Source organism: Aquarana catesbeiana, linkage group LG01 (assembly GCF_042186555.1).
Source record: "Aquarana catesbeiana isolate 2022-GZ linkage group LG01, ASM4218655v1, whole genome shotgun sequence".
NCBI classification, from domain to species: Eukaryota; Metazoa; Chordata; class Amphibia; order Anura; family Ranidae; genus Aquarana; species Aquarana catesbeiana.
Window position 1 is genome coordinate 764,331,377 of NC_133324.1, and position 22,443 is coordinate 764,353,819.

Below are 22,443 nucleotides of genomic sequence, written 5' to 3' on the forward strand. Positions count from 1 at the left end.
TGGGGGTGTACACAGTGCACAATACAGTGCAACCGTAGTACAGTTGCTGATACAGTGCAGGCGGTGTACAGGGTATCTAATACAGTGTGTACAGTTTCTACTACACTTCTGGTGGTGTACACAGTACACAATACAGTGCAGCCGTAGTACAGTTGCTAATGCAGTGCAGGTGTTGTGCACAGTATCCAATACAGTGTGTACAGTTTCTACTACACTTCTGGTGGTGTACACAGTACACAATACAGTGCAGCCGTAGTACAGTTGCTAATACAGTGCAGGCGGTGCACACAGTATCTAATACAGTGTGTACAGTTTCTACTACACTTCTGGTGGTGTACACAGTACACAATACAGTGCAGCTGTAGTACAGTTGCTAATACAGTGCAGGCGGTGTACATAGTATCTAATACAGTGTGTACAGTTTCTACTACACTTTTGGTGGTGTACACAATACAGTGCAGCCATAGTACAGTTGCTAATACAGTGCAGGCGGTGTACACAGTATCTAATACAGTGCAGCTGTAGTACAGTTTCTAAAACAGTGCAGGCGGTGTACACAGTACACAATACAGTAGAGTTTCTAATACAGTGCAAAAGTACATCTTCGCCAGCACACCATGGATCAACAAGTAAAGTCGTCCAAAAAAGGTTCTTTTAATAGAAAAAAGTTACATCACAAGAGAGGTGCAACGTTTCGGGGCCGCGCAGGACCACTTCGTCAGGCAGGTGAGGCAGGAAGGGAGTAACGTGAGCCTAGAATGAGGGGGTGTCCAAGAAGGACAAGAAACTGGCAGTCATGTTCCCCCAGCGGCAGCATACTGGCAGTGACGAGGAGGGAGGGAATGATGAGGTCACTGACTGTACTTGGGTGCCTGAGAGAAAAGAGGAGGAGGAGGTGGGGGAGGAGGAGGAGGCACAAATCCAACGAGACAGGATGTCCTCTAGGGGGCAGCTTAAGGGCAGCCACCCAATTGAATCACACCGCAGAGCTCCGCAGGTGCAGGGCGCTGCTGACTCCCAACTGACTTTTAAAAGTTCCTTGGTGTTGGCATTTTTTGACACATGTGCAGCAGATCGCACCGTTGCTGCTTGCAACCTATGTCTGAAGTGGATCAAGTGTGGCCAGAACAACAGCCGCTTGGGCGCCACATGCTTGATCAGACAAATGACGACCTCCCATGCAGTCCCTTGGCAACAGCACTTGAAAGACCCACATCAAAGAAAAAGGCGGATTTCTCCTTGCTCCTCATCTGAGATCTCCAACCCTACCATACCTCCACTCCTCACAAAAACCTGCACTGAAAGAAATGAAGGTATAGCAATAGGTGTCCCAAGTACTTGCAGCAAATCTGCTAGCAGTACTCCACCATCTGATTTTAGCAGGCAAATTTCCCTACCCCAGTTGCTGAACTGTAAAAAGATATTCGGTCCCAGTCATCCACATGCTCAGCATCTAAATGCTAGCTTGGCCAAATTGCTAGCACTGCAACTGCTGCCTTTTCAGCTGGTAGACCCTACCCCCTTTCGTGAATTTGTGGAATGTGCTGTACCTCAGTGGCAGGTTCCAAAATGGCATTTGTTTTCACAGAAGGCCATTCTGGATCTCTACCAGCATGTGGAAGGCAATGTTTTGACCTCGTTAGACAGGGCGGTCACCAGTAAAGTGCATATTACCGCTGACTCATGGGCCAGCAGGCAAGGGCAGGGACATTACCTTTCCTTCACGGTGCACTGGGTAACTCTGCTGGCAGCTGGGAAGGATGCAGGACAGGGTTCATTGTTGATGGAGCTTGTTCTGCCACCACACCTCCAAAATGCTAGTGGTGATTCTGCCACAGCTCTCTCCTCCACCCCCTCCTCTTCTTCTTCCTCTATGGCCTCTTCTGCAGATGTGTCCTCTGAACCAGTGGTGCTCCGTAAGCATTCAAGGTGCTACGCAAGCAGTCAGGCTAAAAGATGCCATGCGGTGCTTGAATTGGTCTGCTTAGGGGACAGGAGCCACACTGGGGCAGAGATTTTGTCAGCTCTGCAGGGGCAGGCTCAGAGGTGGTTGTTGCCACGCCAGTTTCAGCCAGGAATGGTTGTATGTAACAATGGCACCAACCTTTTCTCCGCCCTCCAATAGGGACACTTGATCCATGTTCCATGTTCCATGTTCTTGAGCAGGTACCCAGGCTTACATGAGCTCCTGAGGCAGGCCAGAAAAGTCTGTGGTCATTTCTGTTGGTCATGCCAGTGCTCGGCTGGCTGACATTCAAAGGGAATGTAACCTGCCCACCAACCACCTCATCTGTGACATGCCCACCAGGTGGAACTCAACATTGGCAATGCTACAGCGGCTGCACACACAGCAGAGGGCCATCAATGAGTACCTGTGCATGTATGGAACCAGGACAGGGTCAGGGGAGCTTGGCTTCTTTTCGCCACGCCAGTGGCTACTGATCAAGGATGCATGCACTGTCCTGTCACCATTTGAGGAGGCCACAAGGATGGTGAGCAGCGACAATGCATGCATCAGTGACCCCTCTAGTCTTCCTGTTGGAGCACATACTTCGTGGACTCATGGACAAGGCAGAACAGAGGGAGGTAGAGGAGGACTTCCTTACCTCTCAAGGCCCCCTTTATCCAGATAGCATTCTTGCGGGCCTGCCAAACACACAGGAAGAAGAAGAGGATTGTGTCAGCATGGATGTAGAGGATAATACTCAGCAGTAGTCTTTAAGGGATGGTTTTCAGTCCCCAGATACCCAAGGAGTTGTACGTGGGAGGAGGTAGTTATAGATCATGTGATCCTTAGTGACCCAGAGGACTCAGAATCAAATGCCTCTGCAAACTTATGCTGCATGGCCTCCCTGATTCTGCAAAGCCTGCGAAAGGACCCTAGGATTCGTGGTATCAAGGAGAGGGATCATTACTGGCTGGCAACCCTTCTTGATTCACGTTACAAGGGTAAGGTTGCAGAACTCATCCTGCCTTCACAGAGGGAGCAGAGGATGAAACATCTTCAGGAGGCCTTGAAGAAAGGTTTGTGCAATGCATTTCCAGACCCTGGGAGGTTACAATTTCCTGGTGCTGGACAACGTGTTGCTGAGGCTTCGTTCAATCAGGGGAAGAGTGGTGGAGAAAGTGGCCAGTTGACCGATGCCTTTAAACAATTTTTCAGTCCTCAACGCCAAGGTCTGATCAGTACAAGCAACCATCGCCAGTGTCTGCATTACATGGTTCAGGAATATCTAGGGGCAAGAGCAGACTTGGAGACCTTTCCAACAAAGCATCCACTGGGTTACTGGATCTTGAGAATGGACCACTGGCAAGAACTTGCTCAATATGTAATTGAACTACTGACCTGTCCTGCATCCAGCGTGCTTTCTGAACGCATATTCAGTGCTGCTAGAGGGTTTGTAATGGATCAAAGAGTGCACCTGTCCACATTCATAAAAAAGAATCAGTCTTGGATCAACAGCTATCAAGCACCTGATGCTGATGTAACTGATTGAATTTGCTATGGACGTGGGATCCCTTGAAGACTACCTATGCTTACTATTGTATTTCTCCTCAATCTTGATGATGCTCGCTTCCAACAATATTACAATATTTTTGGTTTAGGGCACCACCCAAGGCCCAATTTTTCTGCCCCTGTTTAACAGGGGCATGTAATTACATTTCTTGATATAGTATTTCACAACAGAGCCCGTTTCTGTGCCCACCAAGAGTAACTGTGAGGGCTTACAGTGTTGTGGCACCCTAATCACCACCACCAAAGGCCCAATTTTTCTGCCCCTGTTTAACAGGGGCATGTAATTACAATTCTTAATATAATATTTCACAGCAGGGCCCGTTCCTGTGCCCACCAAGAGTAATGCCCCGTACACACGGCCGGACTTTGTTCGGACATTCCGACAACAAAATCCTAGGATTTTTTCCGACGGATGTTGGCTCAAACTTGTTTTGCCTACACACGGTCGCACAAAGTTGTCGGAATTTCCGATCGACAACCACGCGGTCACGTACACCACGTACGATGAGACTAGAAAAGGCCGGTTCAGAACCAAGCACGGCACCCTTTGGGCTCCTTTTGCTAATCTCGTGTTAGTAAAAGTTTGGTGAGAGACGATTCGCGCTTTTTCAGACTCGTGGCTTTCAGATCGTTTTCTGCCATTCAGTTTGTGCTTGTGGGTTTGTATTTGCTCTTCAGTGCGTGTAGTCAGTTCGTATCGGAGTTTTCTGTGCGATCTTGTCCGCTCGTTGCTGTTTTTCAGGTCGCTCTTCACAGGCCTTGCTGTTCTTCAGTGCGTTCTGTTACTTCGTTCTGAGCAGCCGACCGTTTTCTAGCCATGTTTCGTATGCGTACTCCTCGTACAGTTCGTGCTGTGCGGGGGCTTGGTGTTGGGGTCCTGACCTTGACACAAGTCCAGTCCATGAACAGGGTGGGGAGGAGTTCATGGACCAAGAATTGGTTGCTTCAGCGTCACCAGTTCTGTCACATGCCTTTGCTCCGTGAGATCCGTGAGAATAATCCTGATGATTTCAGGAACTTTCTCAGGATGACGGACCCCGTGTTTCACCGTTTGTTGGCTTCGCTGACCCCCTATATCAGCAGGCAGGATACCTGCATGAGGCAAGCCGTCACTGCGGAGCAGAGGTTGGTCGCTACCTTGCGGTATTTGGCCACAGGGAGAAGCCTGCAGGACCTCAAGTTCTCGACAGGCATCTCCCCCCAGGCTCTTCTTTGTGGACATTTACTGCTTGTGTTTGTTTGAGCTGACCCTGACAGAAATGTGTGGAGTCCAGAAAATGTCGTGATTGTGTAACCTTATACAAAGCACTGTTGGCTGTTATTTACTAAATGCAAAGACACTTTTCACTACAAGTGCACTTGCAACTGCACTGAAACTGCACTTGTAGTGCAAAGTGGATTTCCCCTTAGGAAATTACCCCCATTTTCTCATCAAACAACAATTACATCACCCCAAAAGTGTTGTAGCGTTGAGACAATAATCCACACATTCTTGATGAGCAATCTTTTTAATACCTGCACAATCACATGTGCATTTACCAAAGGTTTTTCTGACAAACCAACATGTTTGTTGTATAACAATTTTTGTGGTGTCATTATCCAAAATCAAAATGTGCATTTTATAGAAAACAGGCCTGTGTAAAACCCACAAGAAAGACACAAATCTTGATCTTACAAAGTTCACATTTGGTAGAACTTGAAGGCAATATCAGACATGAGTATTTAGGAACTGTGTTTGATATTGCGTTCAGATGGGGGGAAATCACCCCTGGAAAAGCCAAATTTGGAAGATGCACACAAATTTCCCAATGTCAACATGTGCTAGCTGCCATCACGGGGGATCAAGGGACGTGTTTTGGGGGAGAAAGCCCTTCCTCACCGCTACTTTATAATTGAGGAAGGGGTTGCACCCCCAAAACGCGTCCATTGATCTCCCGTGATGGCAGATAGCACATGTTGGCACACTGTGTGCATCCTCCAAATTTGGCTTTGTGCAAAATCACAAAAACATTTCGCACATTGTAGCAGACAAAAGAAGAAAGTGATTTGGAGGGGCTTTAAACTCGCCCCAAAACATCAATGATGTTTTTATATTTGGGAATAACATCATTGATGTTTTGCTTGATGATTTCCAATTGTAAATTACACCCCATGATCTCCCCGATCAGGATCTGGGCACTTTCTGATGTGAAAGGATCTTCATCCACAACCTCACGATCACCTAAAAAGAGAGGAAACCCAAAATAAATTAGGTCTAAAAAAAATGCCGCCATCCATCTCTTATCTGAGCCTGTGGTCGCAGACACTCACCTGTTGTGGTGACTAGTTCCACCACGTCTTCATCCTCCTGCTCAGCTTGTGTTGGGGGGATTTCCCCTTCTTCCAGAGGGGGGGGGGTCTCTGTTCTCCTGGGATGAGGGGTGTCCTCCGAGTCTTTTCTCCCCTATGTAAAACAAAAATGGTATAATTAGCACACAGATATTTGATGGCAGAACTATAAAGATGAAACATTGCTTGGAAGTGGGGTACAATTGTCTATTTTAGCAGAGTTCCAAGATGTAGCCTTTTTAGTGTCCTTTGTCAAGCTGCAATACTTTACCTGTTTGGTACAAGCTTCACAGATGTAGTCCCCCCTATAGTATACACTGGAGCACCTGTGTGGCCCCCTAATAAAAATGGTGTTCTTGTGTCCCACACTAGTGCTCCAGTGTCCAGATGTGAAAACAGCTGCTCAGTGTCCTCTCCTTACACACAATCTAGTTTGCATTTCATTCTAGTAACAAAGCCATCTACACAACCCAATTCTTTGAAGACAAGTATAGGGCCTCAAAATGGTGGCCAAATGCATATGGGCTAAACAATGGTATTTTATAGTCCGAAAAAAAAATGTGTGATCCGAACGAATAATGTGCCCATGAACATGAAAGTTGCCATTTTAAACTGTACAACAGTTCCTAAAAGCACATGGAGCAGCACGAACGTAATAAACACAAGAACAATAGGAAAACAGCACAACTACTTACTTTTTTGCAGCACTCTCCGGATCTTTCTGTACTGCTCATGTTCTCGTAATTTCAGGTCCGACCACCGCTTCCTGAGCTGATCTTTCGATCGTCGTACCCCGAATTTCCGGTGCAGACTCCTGACCACTTTCGCCATGATCTTGGCCTTTCGGACATTGGGGTTGGGGTAAGGCCCATACTTTCCATTATAGTCGGCCTTCTTCAGGATGTCCACCATCTCCAACATCTCCCCAAAGGACATATTTGAGTCCTTCAATCTCCTTCTGGATCGGGACGTTTCAGGCTCCGGCCTTTCCTCCCCCTCCTCCTCGTTGCTGTACTTAGCACGATCCTGCTGTCTATCCGCCATGTGCTCTTCCTCCACTGCGCCGAACGAAAAGGGGCGGGGAATAGAATAGAATAGAAAGAACGTCAGGGGCGGGCGGAGTTATACGCATGCGCAGTGTGTATAAATCGTAACGCGCGCGTCTTACGTACGATCTGTGAGCGGAGGATAGAGCATCGGAGACGCCGATCGTGCTAACGAAGGTAGGATCTAAACTTGGGCCTATACTGCTTCGAAATTGAAGCCTATATTGTAACAAGATTAGGGGAGTTTGGCCTGACATTAGGGTTTGTCTTGTGTTGTGTCTTGCAGAGAAAATGGATGGGTTCAACGACCACAATTTCCTGCCCCTGTTCATAGACAAGTACAGGGAGCTGCCCTGTCTGTGGCAAGTGAGACATCCCCACTATAATCACAAACAGAAGAGGCAGACAGCGCTGGAGAAACTGCTGGAGTTGGTGAAGCCGGTGGTCCCCACAGCAACCATCCCCTATTTGAAAGCTAAAATTGGTGGCCTGAGGAGCACTTATCTAAGGGAGCGCAAGAAGGTCACAGATTCCCAGAGATCCGGAGCTGCAGCAGATGACGTTTATGTCCCCAGGCTGTGGTACTACGAGAGACTGCGATTTCTGTCAGACCACACTGAAGTCAGGGAATCCCTCTCTACTCTTCCTTCCACTCTTCCTTCCATACCAGCTGAGGCTTCTGATGTCCAACCTGGGCCTTCCAGCCAGGAAGAAGTGGAGGAGCCCAGCTTGAGTCAGGTATAGCATTCTTCTACAGATTTCTGGTCAATAAATAAATGATGTTTACTAGATGTTATTATTGATCACTAATTGCTGATTGAAAAAAGTGTTTTACATATCAATAGACAGTAGTGGGCACCCAAAATTGGGACAAGAATGCAAAATGCTGGGCTCAGAAGGATAGTCTGTTATATTTGTTAACATTGAATTTGCAGCAGTCAGGAGGTGAAAATTGTGTGTGATTGATGAAAACAATACTAAAACTATGTCCCTTTTTCATACACAGGAAGACCTCAGCCAGGAGGAGGCTGTGGAATGTGGCAGTCAGGAGGAGGCGGGGATTATTAGTGTCAGCCAGGAGGAGGTGGGGATTAGTGGCAGCCAGGAGGAGGCGGGGCTAAGTGTCAGCCAAGAGAAGCCAGGGACCAGTCGCAGCCTGACTGAGTCTCAGGTCCCTCCCCTCCGCCTGCCATATAAAAGGGCCAGGAAGGCCACTCCCAGTCCTGTGCAGGATTCAGCGTACAGGCTGATCCAGGAGGCTTCGGCGTCCCTCAGAGCCTTCCCCAGTCCTGAAGAGGCCTTTGCCTGCATGGCTGCCACCAAATTGCAGGGCATGCAGGAGGGCCAACGCAAGATTTCTGAGGACCTGATTTATAAAGTCCTACGTAAGGGGGAGAGTGGGGAACTGACACACAAGACGGATGTCATGGACAGGGACGATCCTCCTCCTCCTCCTCCTCCTCCTGCTGCCACAACTCCACCACCACAGCCAAAGCCTGTAAGGAAGCGTGGAAGGAAGACCAAAGAGTGATGACCCTGGGTTCAGTCTGGTCTGACAGAAGATGCAGTCTCTTGTATGACCACAGCCTGGGGACACAGATGTCATCTGCTGCTTTCCGGATCTCTGGGACTTCTGGACCAGACTGCCCTCCCTTAGATAAGGACTCCTCAGGCCACCAATTTTGCTTTTAAATAATTGATGTCTGCCCTTGGAGTCCAAGGCTTCGCCCACTTCTGCAGTTTCTCCAGCGTTGCCTCCCTCTTTGTTTATAGTTGTGACCCCTTAATAAAATATTTTTCGGTAAATTCTACTCTCCTGTGTGTGTTTTCATCCAAAAAGGACAGTTTGTTGGTGACGATTCAGGTACATTTCTAAAGTACAATGTGAAATTAACAAGGGACAACAACACCAAACAATCTCCTACAGATTAAATACAACAACATATCAATGGTGTTGTGGGAACTTGTCACAAAAAACACAAAAACATTTTCGGGAGTACAAATCAAAATCACCAAAAAATAAAAATAAAAAGAGAAACACAAAAAAAGATTCTACATTAAAGTAAAAAAACAAAAAAAAAAAATATGTTGTCAGATGTGAGAAATCAAAATATATTGAGGGAATCCCGATAAATAGTAACGAAAAAACTTTGTGAGAAGTGTGTGTGAATATGAGCATCAAAACGACTTAATTCTTGTCACATTATAAAGAAGAAGAGAGTGCGCTGTATTAAACCATTTTGAACATTGCAGCGTGACGAAAGTGCTTTATCCATTACGAACGCTAAGTTTACCAGAACGAGCTGTCCCGTGTCGGAATTTCTTCTGAGCATGCGTGGCACTTTGTGCGTCGGAACAGGCCACACACGGTCGGAATTGACGCGATCGGATTTTGTTGTCGGAAAATTTTATCTCCTGCTGTCCAACTTTGTGTGTCGGAAAATCCGATGGAAAATGTCCAATGGCGCCCACACACGGTCGGAATTTCCGACAACACGCTCCGATCGGACATTGTCCATCGGAAAATCCGACTGTGTGTACGGGGCATAACTGTTAGGGCTTTCAGTGTTCTGGTACCACCACCACAAAAGGCCCAATTTTTCTGCCCCTGTTTAACAGGGGCATGTAATTATAATTTTTGATATAGTATTTCACAGCAGGGCCCATTCCAGTACCCACCAAGAGTAACTGTGAGGGCTTATAGTGTTCTGGTACCACCAACACCTAAGGCCCAATTTTCTGCAGAGTATATAGGGCAGACCGTATAGTATATATACTGCTGTTCAGAGTATATAGTGCCTGGAGGCCTGGGGGACCCCCCACGCAATTTTTTTTTTAATTTGAGTGCCGTTTTTTTTTCAATGATTTTCATCTATATTGCCGGGACCCGACAATACATTACAGCTTCAAGTAGTTTTAAATGACATTTTTTCCTTTAGAAATATCATTTTGCTGTGGTATTGTTCTAAACACGGGAAACATGTGCTACTTTACAGGCATACTAAGGACACCCCCAGGCACGATATTTAAAGGAATATTTAATTTTTATTGTTTCACTTTAAGCATTATTAACCACTTGACAACTGGGCACTTAAACCCCCTTCCTAACCAGACCAATTTTCAGCTTTTGGTGCTCTCACATTTTGAATGACAATTACTCAGTCATGCAACACTGTATCTATATGAAATTTTTGTCCTTTTTTTCACACAAATGGAGCTTTCTTTTGGTGGTATTTAATCACTGCTGGGTTCTTTATTTTTTGCGCCGTAAAAGAAAAAAGACCGAAATCTGTAAAAAAATACATTTTTCTTCATTTCTGTTATAATATTTTGCAAATTAGTAATTTTTCTTCATATATTTTGGCCAAAATTTATACCGCTACATATCTTTGGTAAAATTAACCCAAATCAGTGGATATTATTTGGTCTTTGTGAAAGTTATAGAGTCCAAAAGCTATGGTGCGAATATCTGAAAATTGATCACACCTGAAGTACTGACGGCCTATCTAATTTCTTGAGACCCTAACATTGCAGAAAAGTACAAATACCCCCCAAATGACCCCTTTTTGGAAAGAAGACATTCCAAGGTATTTAGAAAGATGCATGGTTTTTTTTCCCACAAAATTGTCATATTAGCAGGTTATTTCTCACACACTGCATATGCATACCACAAATTACACCCCAAAACACATTCTGCTATTACTCCCGAGTATGGCGATACCACATGTGTGAGACTTTTACACAGCGTGGCCACATACAGAGGCCCAACATGCAGGGGAGCACCTTCAGGCGTTCTGGAGCACCCAGGCCAATTCTGACATTTGTCTCCTACATGTAAAAATCATCATTTATTAGCTAGAAAATTACATAGAACTCCAAAACATTATATATGTTTTTTTAGCAAAGACCCTAGAGAATACAATGGCGGTCGTTGCAACTTTTTATCTCGCACGGTATTTGCGCAGCAATTTTTTTAACGCTTTTTTTGGGAAAAAAAACTGTTTTGTGCTGTACAAAAACCAAAACAGTAAAGTTAGCCTAATATTTTTGCATAATGTGAAAGATGAAGTTACGCCGAGTAAATAGATACCCAACATGTCACCTTTCAAAATTGCACGCGCTTGTGGAATGGCGCCAAACTTTGCTACTCAAAAATCCCCATAGGCGACGCTTTAAAATTTTTTACTGGTTACATGTTTTGAGTTACAGAGGAGGTCTAGGGCCAAAATTATTGCTCTCGCTCTACCGATCGTAGCGATACCTCACATGTGTGGTTTGAACACCGTTTTCATATGTGGGCGGGACTTACGTATGCGTTCACTTCTGCATGCGAGCACACAGGGACAGGGGCGCTTTAAAATTTTTTTTTTTTTTTTTTATTGTTCATTTTACTTTATTTATTTTAGTTTGATGCTTTTTTCCAAAAAAAATAATTTTTGACCACTTTTATTCCTATTACAAGGAATATAAACATCCTTGTAATAGGAATATGGCATGACAGGTCCTCTTTACAGTGAGATATGGGGTCAATAAGACCCCACATCTCACCTCTAGGCTGGGAAGCCTGAAATAAAAAATAAAAAAAAAACGATCCTAGCTTCGATCGTAGCGGTGAGTCGGTAGAAGCGCGGGAGGGGGGGACATCCCCTCTCGCCTCCCGTAAGAATGATCAAGCAGTGGAACAGCTGCTATGATCATTCTCATGGTGTAGGGAATCGCTGGCTGAAAAAGCTGATATCTGAATGATGCCTGTAGCTGCAACCATCATTCAGATATCCCCGCACAAAGTCAAGGATTTTGTATGATGGCCGGCGGGCGGGAAGTGGTTAAAACGCTTTTTTTTTTTTTAACACAAAGTTGTCCATTTATACAATATTTCTACCACATAACATGTATATACCAAAAATGACACCCCAAAATAGATTCTCCTACTCCTCCTGAGTACGGCGATACCACATGTGTGAGACTTCCACAGCCTGGCCACATACAGAGGCCGAGTACAGCCGAGCATGGCTCAGCATGGCAGGGTATGGCGGGGTATTGCGGAGTATGGCGGGGTATTGCGGAGTATGGCGGGGTATTGCGGAGTATGGCGGGGGCGGGGTATTGCGGGGTATGGCGGGGTATGGCGGAGTATGGCGGGGTATGGCGGAGTATGGCGGGGTATTGCAGAGTATGGCGGGGTATGGCAGAGTATGGCGGGGTATGGCAGAGTATGGCGGGGTATGGCAGAGTATGGCGGGGGCATGGCAAAGTATGGCGGGGGCATGGCAGAGTATGGCGGGGGCATTGCAGAGTATGGCGGGGGCATGGCAGAGTATTGTGGGGGCATTGCAGAGTATTGTGGGGGCATTGCAGAGTATTGTGGGGGCATTGCAGAGTATTGCACAGCATTGATGAGTATTGTGGGGGCATTGCAGAGTATTGTGGGGGCATTGCAGAGTATTGTGGGGGTATTGCAGAGTATTGCACAGCATTGCAGAGTATTGTGGGGGTATTGCAGAGTATTGCACAGCATTGCAGAGTATTGTGGGGGTATTGCAGAGTATTGCACAGCATTGCAGAGTATTGTGGGGGCATTGCAGAGTATTGTGGGGGCATTGCAGAGTATTGTGGGGGCATTGCAGAGTATTGTGGGGGTATTGCAGAGTATTGCACAGCATTGCAGAGTATTGTGGGGGTATTGCAGAGTATTGCACAGCATTGCAGAGTATTCTGGGGGTATTGCAGAGTATTGCACAGCATTGCAGAGTATTGTGGGGGTATTGCAGAGTATTGTGGGGGTATTGCAGAGTATTGCACAGCATTGCAGAGTATTGTGGGGGCATTGTAGAGTATTGTGGGGGTATTGCAGAGTATTGCACAGCATTGCATAGTAGTAGGGATGGCTGAGCATGGATGGATGGATGGATGGATGTCTCTGTGCAGCATGTGGGCACTACACATCCAGCCCACAGCGCTGCAGACATCCATCCATCTCCCTCTCCTCCACAGTGTACCGATCGGTGCACAGGAGGGGAGGAGAGGAACCAGCGTCATCAGATGACGCCGGTCTGTTTACGATCAGCGATCAGCGGCCATTTACCGGGATCCGTGATGCGCCGGGTCCTCTGGACCCGGCGGTCATGGATGTCTTTGGGTGCGCGCCCCAGGAATTCTGGGAGGACGTCATAGTACGTCCAACCAGAGTTATCCAACCGCCCTGCAGCCGTCATTCGGCTATGGGCCGGTTGGTAAGTGGTTAAAATCACTGCTCCCAAAAAAACAGCGATTTTTAAAACATTTTTTTTGCATTGATACATGTCCCTGGGGCAGGACACAGCTTCTCAAACACTTTTTATGGCAATAACTTGCATATAAGCCTTTAAAATTAGCACTTTTGATTTTTCACGTTCGTGTCCCATAGACTTTAACGGTGTTCGAACAAATTTTTTGCCTGTTCGCATGTTCTGCTGCGAACTAGACATGTGCGCCATCAATAAATTTGTTTCATTCCGTTTCGTATTAGAATTAATTCGTATTTCGTAATTCGTGTCCGAAATTCAATTTAAATTCGTACGAAATATGAAATTTTCGTTCGTTAACTTTTCGTAACAATTACGAATGTTCGTTATGATGAATTTATCATTATGAGGGGCTCCCACCATCCCTGTGCTGTGCTGACTTCCTGGGTTTTTAACTTTTAGGTTTGTTAACTTTTTGTAACAATTACAAATCTTCGTTATGATGAATTTATCATTATGAGGGGCTCCCACCATTCCTGTGCTGTGCTGACTTCCTGGGTTTTTAACTTTTAGGTTCGTTAACTTTTCGTAACAATTACGAATGTTCGTTAGACATTTGTCTCGAAATTCGTAAACGAAATTTCGTATTTCGTACAAAATTCGGAAGCATAGCAATTCGTATTTCGGATCCTCCCGAATGTACGAATTTACGGAAATTCGTACAAATTTTTTGATTTGTACAAAACTAATCGCACATGTCTACTGCGAACCGAACAGGGGTGCTCGGCTCATCCCTAGTGTGTAGCCTTTCCTCTTATTCGAGGTCCTTTGTTGCCCTTCTCCTGACTCTCTACAATTCTAACATATCTTTTCTGAGAACTGGTGACCAGAACTGGATGACATACTCAAGATGTGGCCATACCACAGTTTTGTAAAGTGGTAGGATTTAAGATTTATCTCTTGAGTGTATCCCCTTTTTAATCTTTTAGCAGTGTTTCAAAAAATACAGTGAACTGTGCATACATACTGTATGTCATAATTATCAAATTGATATCAATATACACCTCAATACATAGATTAGCTTTCAATTATCAATATTTAATAATGTTATATGCAATGTATTACGCCAGCATGCATAGAATAGTAACACATTCTAATTATATTTAAAAATACACATCTGAAAGATGAAAGCCTGGCCATGAATTATTTATGTGTACGATTTTTGACTAGTGTTTTGCATTGTTAATATTGACAGCATCATTGTAAACATTATTAAAAATGATTCCATAGACACAACATAACAACTGGGGTTATTACTGTAAATGCATTACTTGCTATTCGATGCTAATCAGTCAATAACCATTAGGCTAATTTACTTGATAAATTAAATTATTTTAATGCCAACATAAATGGAATGTAGTTATTTTGAGAATCTAGAAAAAATATAAATTGATAAGCAAATGTACCTTGGACACTGGAGATTTGTAGTAAGTAAGCAAATATTTTCATTAAAACACCTGTTTATAATGTCGTCCCCTATTGTCCTCTGTGTACCTTCCCCTCCCAAAACATCATAATGGTCATATATCAGATCCCAAGATAGTACTGTATCTTTGAATTTGATATATTTAGATTTTAATCTAGTCTAAGTGAAATGTGGACCAGAATGTTTTATGTAAAGAAGCTTCCCCCCCAACACACACATTTATTTGTGGACGTGCAAGCACACACACACACGCTTGACAGACTGCTGATTCTTTTTAGAGGGGTTCACTCTGCCTATAAGTGCCTTAAAGGATGATGCCATATTCAAAAATACACTTAAAACATAATAGAAAAGTAAACTTTATGTTGGAACTGCAAACCAGTATTCACTTCAAGCATCCACTTAGGTTCAAAGCAAATACAGTATCTGTTGTTTTTAATGGTCCTAAAATGTAGCTGTGGCCAGATTATGGACATTTGAGTAATTTTATATTCTTAAAACAACCCTTCACTAACCTTAGTAACTGCAGGTACTGTGCAGTGATTAATCCTGAAATTTTGCAGCAGAAGCACTGAAGTCTTCAAGTTGGTTCTCTCAGCAGCTCTACTTACCTTTTTCCCCCTCACAGAGCAACTGTTGTGTTTACATTAGAGATTAAAAGGTTTGAAGGCTACCAAGTCACTAATAAAAGTGAATCAATCCTTAGAATTTCAGCACTGAGCCTAAATATTTTAAAGTCAATTAACAATAGAAGCTTCCTTAGTTGATTTCTCTTAAGTTACTTCAAATTCAGAGCATTTCAGTTTGAAAACAATTCTCTTTTGAAATATATGTATATATCAACTTACAGTCTGTATAACCATCTCACCCTTGTTTTTCTCTAAGTGAATAATAAAGAATGTTAGAATTGGTACATGACAGTCTCCATGTACTGTGTATTGAAGATTTCTAAAACTCATATGGATTCAATATATTGTGCTCTGCATTGTGCTAGTGTTTATTACCCTGGTCTGTATCCTTACTACGTTTTAATCTCTTTCAGGTCTTTTTCCAAGAAACAAAAGGGGGGAAATGCAAAAACTGGCAAGGTCAGTAAAGATATTAAACTATATTGTTATGCTGGAACAGTTACAAAATCGGGAAAGTTTTAAGTGATTTAAAAAAAGAAGTAATTACGAGAAATATACATTCTGTTCTTGCCTTGAGTGAGCAGTGAAGGTTGCATTCCTAGAATTTATTATGTGCATTACAATTTACTGATGGAATGGAAATTCATGTACAGTACAAAAAATGTTTTAAATGACGAGAACATGGGTTACTTTTGAGATCACAAAATAAAAAAATATTTGTACCTACTCTTTGTATAGTTCATGGCATGCTACAGTTTAGAATTTAAAATACATTCACGCAGTAGAGTAGAGCTGGGATAATGTCAGTACAGAGCACAGATGTGTTCTGATTTTAAATTAAAATATTTGTTTTACAGGTTTTTTTGGGTTTTTTTTTTGCTGCAGCGGTATTACGTTTTTAAAATTCACAGAGTGTAACTTTTCTTCTTCATTATGTTGCCTTATGAGGAGTTTATGTGTAATCTCCATTACTTTTGGTCCCTTAACCACTTCAGCCCCGGAAGGATTTACCCCCTTCCTGACCAGAGCACTTTTTACAATTTGGCACTGCGTCGCTTTAACTGCTAATTGCGCAGTCATGCAATGCTGTACCCAAACAAAATTTGCGTCCTTTTCTTCCCACAAATAGAGCTTTCTTTTGATGGTATTTGATCACCTCTGCCGTTTCTATTTTTTGCGCTATAAACGGAAAAAGACCGAAAATTTTGAAAAAAAATGATATTTTCTACTTTTTGTTATAAAAAAAATCCAATAAACTCAATTTTAGTCATACATTTAGGCCAAAATGTATTCGGCCACATGTCTTTGGTAAAAAAAATGTCAATAAGTGTATATTTATTGGTTTGCGCAAAAGTTATAGCGTCTACAAGCTAGGGTACATTTTCTGGAATTTACACAGCTTTTAGTTTATGACTGCCTATGTCATTTCTTGAGGTGCTAAAATGGCAGGGCAGTACAAGACCCCCCCCCAAATGACCCCATTTTGGAAAGAAGACACCCCAAGGAAATTGCTGAGAGGCATGTTGAGCTCATTGAATATTATTTTTTTTTGTCCCAAGTGATTGAATAATGACAAAAAAAAAAAAAAATTACAAAAAGTTGTCACTAAATGATATATTGCTCACACAGGCCATGGGCCATTTGCTGAGAGGCATGTTCAGTCCATGGAATATTTTATATTTTGACACAAGTTGCGGGAAAGTGACAATTATTTTTTTTTTTTTTTTTGCACAAAGTTGTCACTTAATGATATATTGCTCACACAGGCCATGGGCATATGTGGAATTGCACCCCAAAATACATTTAGCTGCTTCTCCTGAGTATGGGGATACCACATGTGTGGGACTTTTTGGGAGCCTAGCCACGTACGGGGCCCCGAAAACCAATCTCTGCCTTCAGGATTTCTAAGGGTGTAAATTTTTGATTTCACTCTTCACTGCCTATCACAGTTTCGGAGGCCATGGAATGCCCAGGTGGCACAAACCCCTCCAAATGACCCCATTTTGGAAGGTAGACACCCCAAGCTATTTGCTGAGAGGCATGGTGAGTATTTTGCAGCTCTCATTTGTTTTTGAAAATGAAGAAAGACAAGAAAAAACTTTTTTTTTTCTTTTTTCAATTTTCAAAACTTTGTGACAAAAAGTGAGGTTTGCAAAATACTCACTATACCTCTCAGCAAATAGCTTGGGGTGTCTACTTTCCAAAATAGGGTCATTTGGGGGGGGGGGTTTGTGCCACCTGGGCATTCCATTGCCTCCGAAACTGTGATAGGCAGTGAAGAGTGAAATCAAAAATTTACGCCCTTAGAAAGCCTGAAGGCGGTGCTTGGTTTTCGGAGTCCCGTACGCGGCTAGGCTCCCAAAAAGTCTCACACATGTGGTATCCCCGTACTCAGGAGAAGCAACAGAATGTATTTTGGGGTGTAATTTCACATATTCCCATGGCATGTTTGAGCAATATATCATTTAGTGACAACTTTGTGCAAAAAAAAAAATTTGTCTCTTTCCCGCAACTTGTGTCACAATATAAAATATTCCATGGACTCGACATGCCTCTCAGCAAATAGCTTGGGGTGTCTACTTTCCAAAATGGGGTCATTTGGGGGGGTTTGGAACTGTCCTGGCATTTTATGCACAACATTTAGAAGCTTATGTCACACGTCACCTACTCTTCTAACCACTTGAAGACAAAGCCCTTTCTGACACTTTTTGTTTACATGAAAAAAATATTTTTTTTTTGCAAGAAAATTACTTTGAACCCCCAAATATCTTATATTTTTTTTAAAGAAAATGCCCTATAGATTAAAATGGTGGGTGTTTCATTTTTTTTTTTTCACACAGTATTTGCACAGCGATTTTTCAAACGCATTTTTTGGGGAAAAAACACACTTTTTAAAATTTTAATGCACTAAAACACACTATATTGCCCAAATGTTTGATGAAATAAAAAAGATGATCTTAGGCCGAGTACATGGATACCAAACATGACATGCTTTAAAATTGCGCACAAACGTGCAGTGGCAACAAAATAAATACATTTTTAAAAGCCTTTAAAAGCCTTTACAGTTTACCACTTTAGATTTACAGACGAGGTCTACTGCTAAAATTACTGCCCTCGATCTGACCTTCGTGGTGACCTCACATGCATGGTGCAATTGCTGTTTACATTTGACGCCAGACCAACACTTGCGTTCGCCTTAGCGCGAGAGCAGGGGGGGACAGGGGTGCTTTTTTTTCTTTGTTTTTTTTTTTTCTTTATTTATTTATTTTTTTTTATTATCTTATTTTTAAACTGTTCTTTTTAAACTGTTCCTTTAATTTTTTTTTTTTTAATCATTTTTACTGTTATCTCAGGGAATGTAAATATCCCCTATGATAGCAATAGGTAGTGACAGGTACTCTTTTTTGAAAAAATTGGGGTCTATTAGACCCTAGATCTCTCCTCTGCCCTCAAAGCATCTGACCACACCAAGATCAGTGTGATAAAATGCTTTCCCAATTTCCCAATGGCGCTGTTTACATCCGGCGAAATCTAAGTCATGAAATGCTCGTAGCTTCCGGTTTCTTAGGCCATAGAGATGTTTGGAGCAACTCTGGTCTCTGATCAACTCTATGGTCAGCTGGCTGAATCACCGGCTGCATTCTCAGGTTCCCTGTTGAGATAGGAGAGCCAGAGTAAAACACGGAAGATGGTGGGGGGGGCATTCCCTCCTACTGCTTGTAAAAGCAGTCTAGAGGCTAATTACCCGCTAGGATTGCTTTTACATGAAAGCCGACCGCTGGCTGAAAAGAATGATACCAAGATGATACTTAAACCTGCAGGCATCATTCTGGTATAACCACTCAAAGTCACGAATGGCGTACCTGAAGACATAAAAATGGTTAACAATAAAACACAGTAAACGGTAAAGTATAAAAAATTGCATGTTTAGTAGGAAGTGGATTGAGAGACCCGAACCTGGAACCGGTTACAGTTATAAAAGTTAGTTACAAAAAAAAGTGTAAAAAAAAATATATATATATATATATATATATATATATATATATATATATATAAAAAAAAAAAAATAGTTGTCGTTTTATTGTTTTCTCTCTCTCTCTCTCTATTCTCTCTCTATTGTTCTGCTCTTTTTACTGTATTCTGTTCTGCAATGTTTTATTGTTATTATGTTTTATTATGTTTGCTTTTCAGGTATGCAATTTTTTATGCAAAAGTGTGAACAAGATATGGTGAAAAATACTCCTGCGCTTGTGAGATCGTTTGCTGTAAAACAATGGTAGTATTGTAGTCAGAGATAGGACTGGGGAAGATGATGGAGCATGTCCCGCTGCCTTAGCTGACCAGGGGTGGTCTGCAAAGGACTGTTTAGTAGGAAGTGGATGGAAGGCGCGTGATCAGACGCTTACATCAAGAAATGTATGGTTTATTTATGTAAAAGAATACAGACATATAGTCATATAGATATAAAATCATACAAATACTACATAATATTATAAAAAAAAAGGAAAAACAGGTAACAAAATAAGTACTAGGAAGTTAAAATTGGGGTGTGCCCATATTGAGGCAGGTATTTAAGAAATGCTGACGCGTTTCGAGGAAAACCTCTTCATCAGAGCCAGGAGAACTGGAGCACAGTCTGTATGGGCCGGTAGGCCGACATGTGTACATGGGGAGAGGTGGTGTGGCTAGTAGGAGGATGTGTCCTGTGATGGACAATTGATTATTCCAAGTTCCATACCCAGGTGTTCTAGATGGGGTATAAATAAGAACAATATATACCGTACACTACAGACTGGAGACGTAAGATAAGTTTACATTGAAAAATGCATTCATAAAATGATAAAAAGTATATAATATAAATATATTAGAAATAAAAATTACCATATCAGTACAAAGAATTAATGATAGGTAGTGGGATTTTGAAGCACAGAACATGAGATTGTAGTCTAAATACATACAAATGAAAAAATCTACGCATACATAAGTGTACACACACATACTCGTGTACACATACATGCATATACATACACGTGCATAATACAAACGCATGTAAATGCATTAAAAAAAAAAAAAAAGAAAAAAAAAAAAAAAAACATATATGCATATGAGGGGGGGGGGGGGGGGGAGCGATGGTAAATGAAGTAAAAAGTGCACTGAGACACATTGAGAGATATTGTCTCTCCGCATGGTAAAACCGATTGTGCTTTTGTCCAAAGGACATGCGCATGCATGTAAAAACTCTGCCAGCACGTAAAACGCTGTGCTGGAACAGATATGTGGAGGTATGCCCCTGTTCACGGAAAGCACAAATGGGGGCACAAAGATGGCCATGTGGTTTGTGCAAAAACAGAAATGTGTTCATTCAAATGGAAATCCACAAAAATATATACAAAAATGCATATATCAAATGTACATAAAAATCTAACATGCATATGCATATATACTGTATATATAGATAAAGAAACAATATGCACAAAATAAATATATGTATATATCCACATAAATCTGTATATATATATATATATATATACACATATGCACACATATATATATACATGCACACATATACATGTCCACATGCATACACACACATGTGGAGACCACCCCTACACAGCATGTATTGTGCCTATGTAGAACCAGTGTCATGGCGGTAGGGTGGGAATGTGTAGTTTGTGCAACGCAATAGCGGAGAGTGGCGGGAGTGGATACGTTAGGGGGATAATCTGGTGTTGGTGACCAAATATTGGAGGTGGCAGACAGGTGGGCTAATGACAGAACGCACCTACCTATGGATGAAATTAGAATGTAAATAGATTGTATTTTCTTTTTGCGGTCCTGTTAGGCTGTCAGATGTGCCTGTAGTGAAACATAAGTTGAGCAGGGAAAGTAAGCAAGCTCTTATGGACACTGATTGGGTTTAACAGGATAAGAGAGTTACAAAGACCATTGTGGCTAACCTGTCTCAGGAGAAGTGTGTAGACACAGCTGTAAACTGTAGAGATCCTTTGGAGTGGAGAGCCGAGTGATCCTGGCAGCAGAAGGGGGGGGAGGAGGAGGGAGGAGGTGTCCTTGAGGCAGCTGATGGCTGGATAGAAAGCGTCTTGCTGCCTAGGGATAGGAAAGGTTTTGTGATGAAGTTGTGCTGGGGGTTTAAAAGACTCTGGGGGGCGGGTCCGAGGGCATGAATGAAAAGGCTATTATTGAATTCAATTAAGCCATATAAAGTAATGTGCTATGAAAAGTGTGACTATGATTTGAATAGTGAACCGGAGGTATTTCCTGCAGAACATGTACATATATATATATATATACACACATACACATGCACACACACATACACATACACACATATATATATATATATATATATATATATATATATATATATACACATATACACATATACACATATACACATATACACATACACGTACACACACAGGTTTATATGGGTTGTATAACAGCAGAGGTGGATAATATGAGGAGAAATGGTGTACATGAAACTGCGGGGACAGGAGAGGGTATACAGGGTTTACCGTATGGCGGAATGATGGTGATGATATGAAGGGGATCACAGGTAATAAGGGGGGGGGCTGGGGATGGCTAGGATAGAGGGGGGGCAAAGCATGATGGTGATATTCTGTATCTAGATGGCACCGTGGATATCTAGATCTTCATTCATTCCATCGGGAACCAATGACCCAAGAGTGAAAATCCAGAATGATTCTTGTTTACAGAGTCTTCTGAATCTCCTCCCATTGTCAGCATCTTTTTGATAGCTTCAATGCCAAACACTTTGATGCCTGTTGGATTACTGTTATGACATTCTCTGAAATGCCTAGGTACTGAATAGCTGTGGCATTTTTTATTTTTACTCTGATGGTACGTGTTACTATTAATTATGCTGCATTTGTGTTCGCTAAATCTTGTCCTGAGTGGACGTATTGTGCGCCCAACATACAGAAGACCCCATGGACAGATAAGACCATAGACTACATAGGAGGTACCGCAATTGATGAACTGTTTGATTTTGTGGTACTGGCCGTCGGACCCCATGATTTCTTTTTTGCGGTGTGCCATGAAGGCACAGGCTCCACAGTTTTTGGTTCCACACTTGTAGTTGCCTTTCTGGTCGAAGATGGATGCCCAATTGCCAATGGGGGTCTTGGTTTGGTTCTGAGGTTTTCGTACTCTACTCAGAGCTATTAGGCTT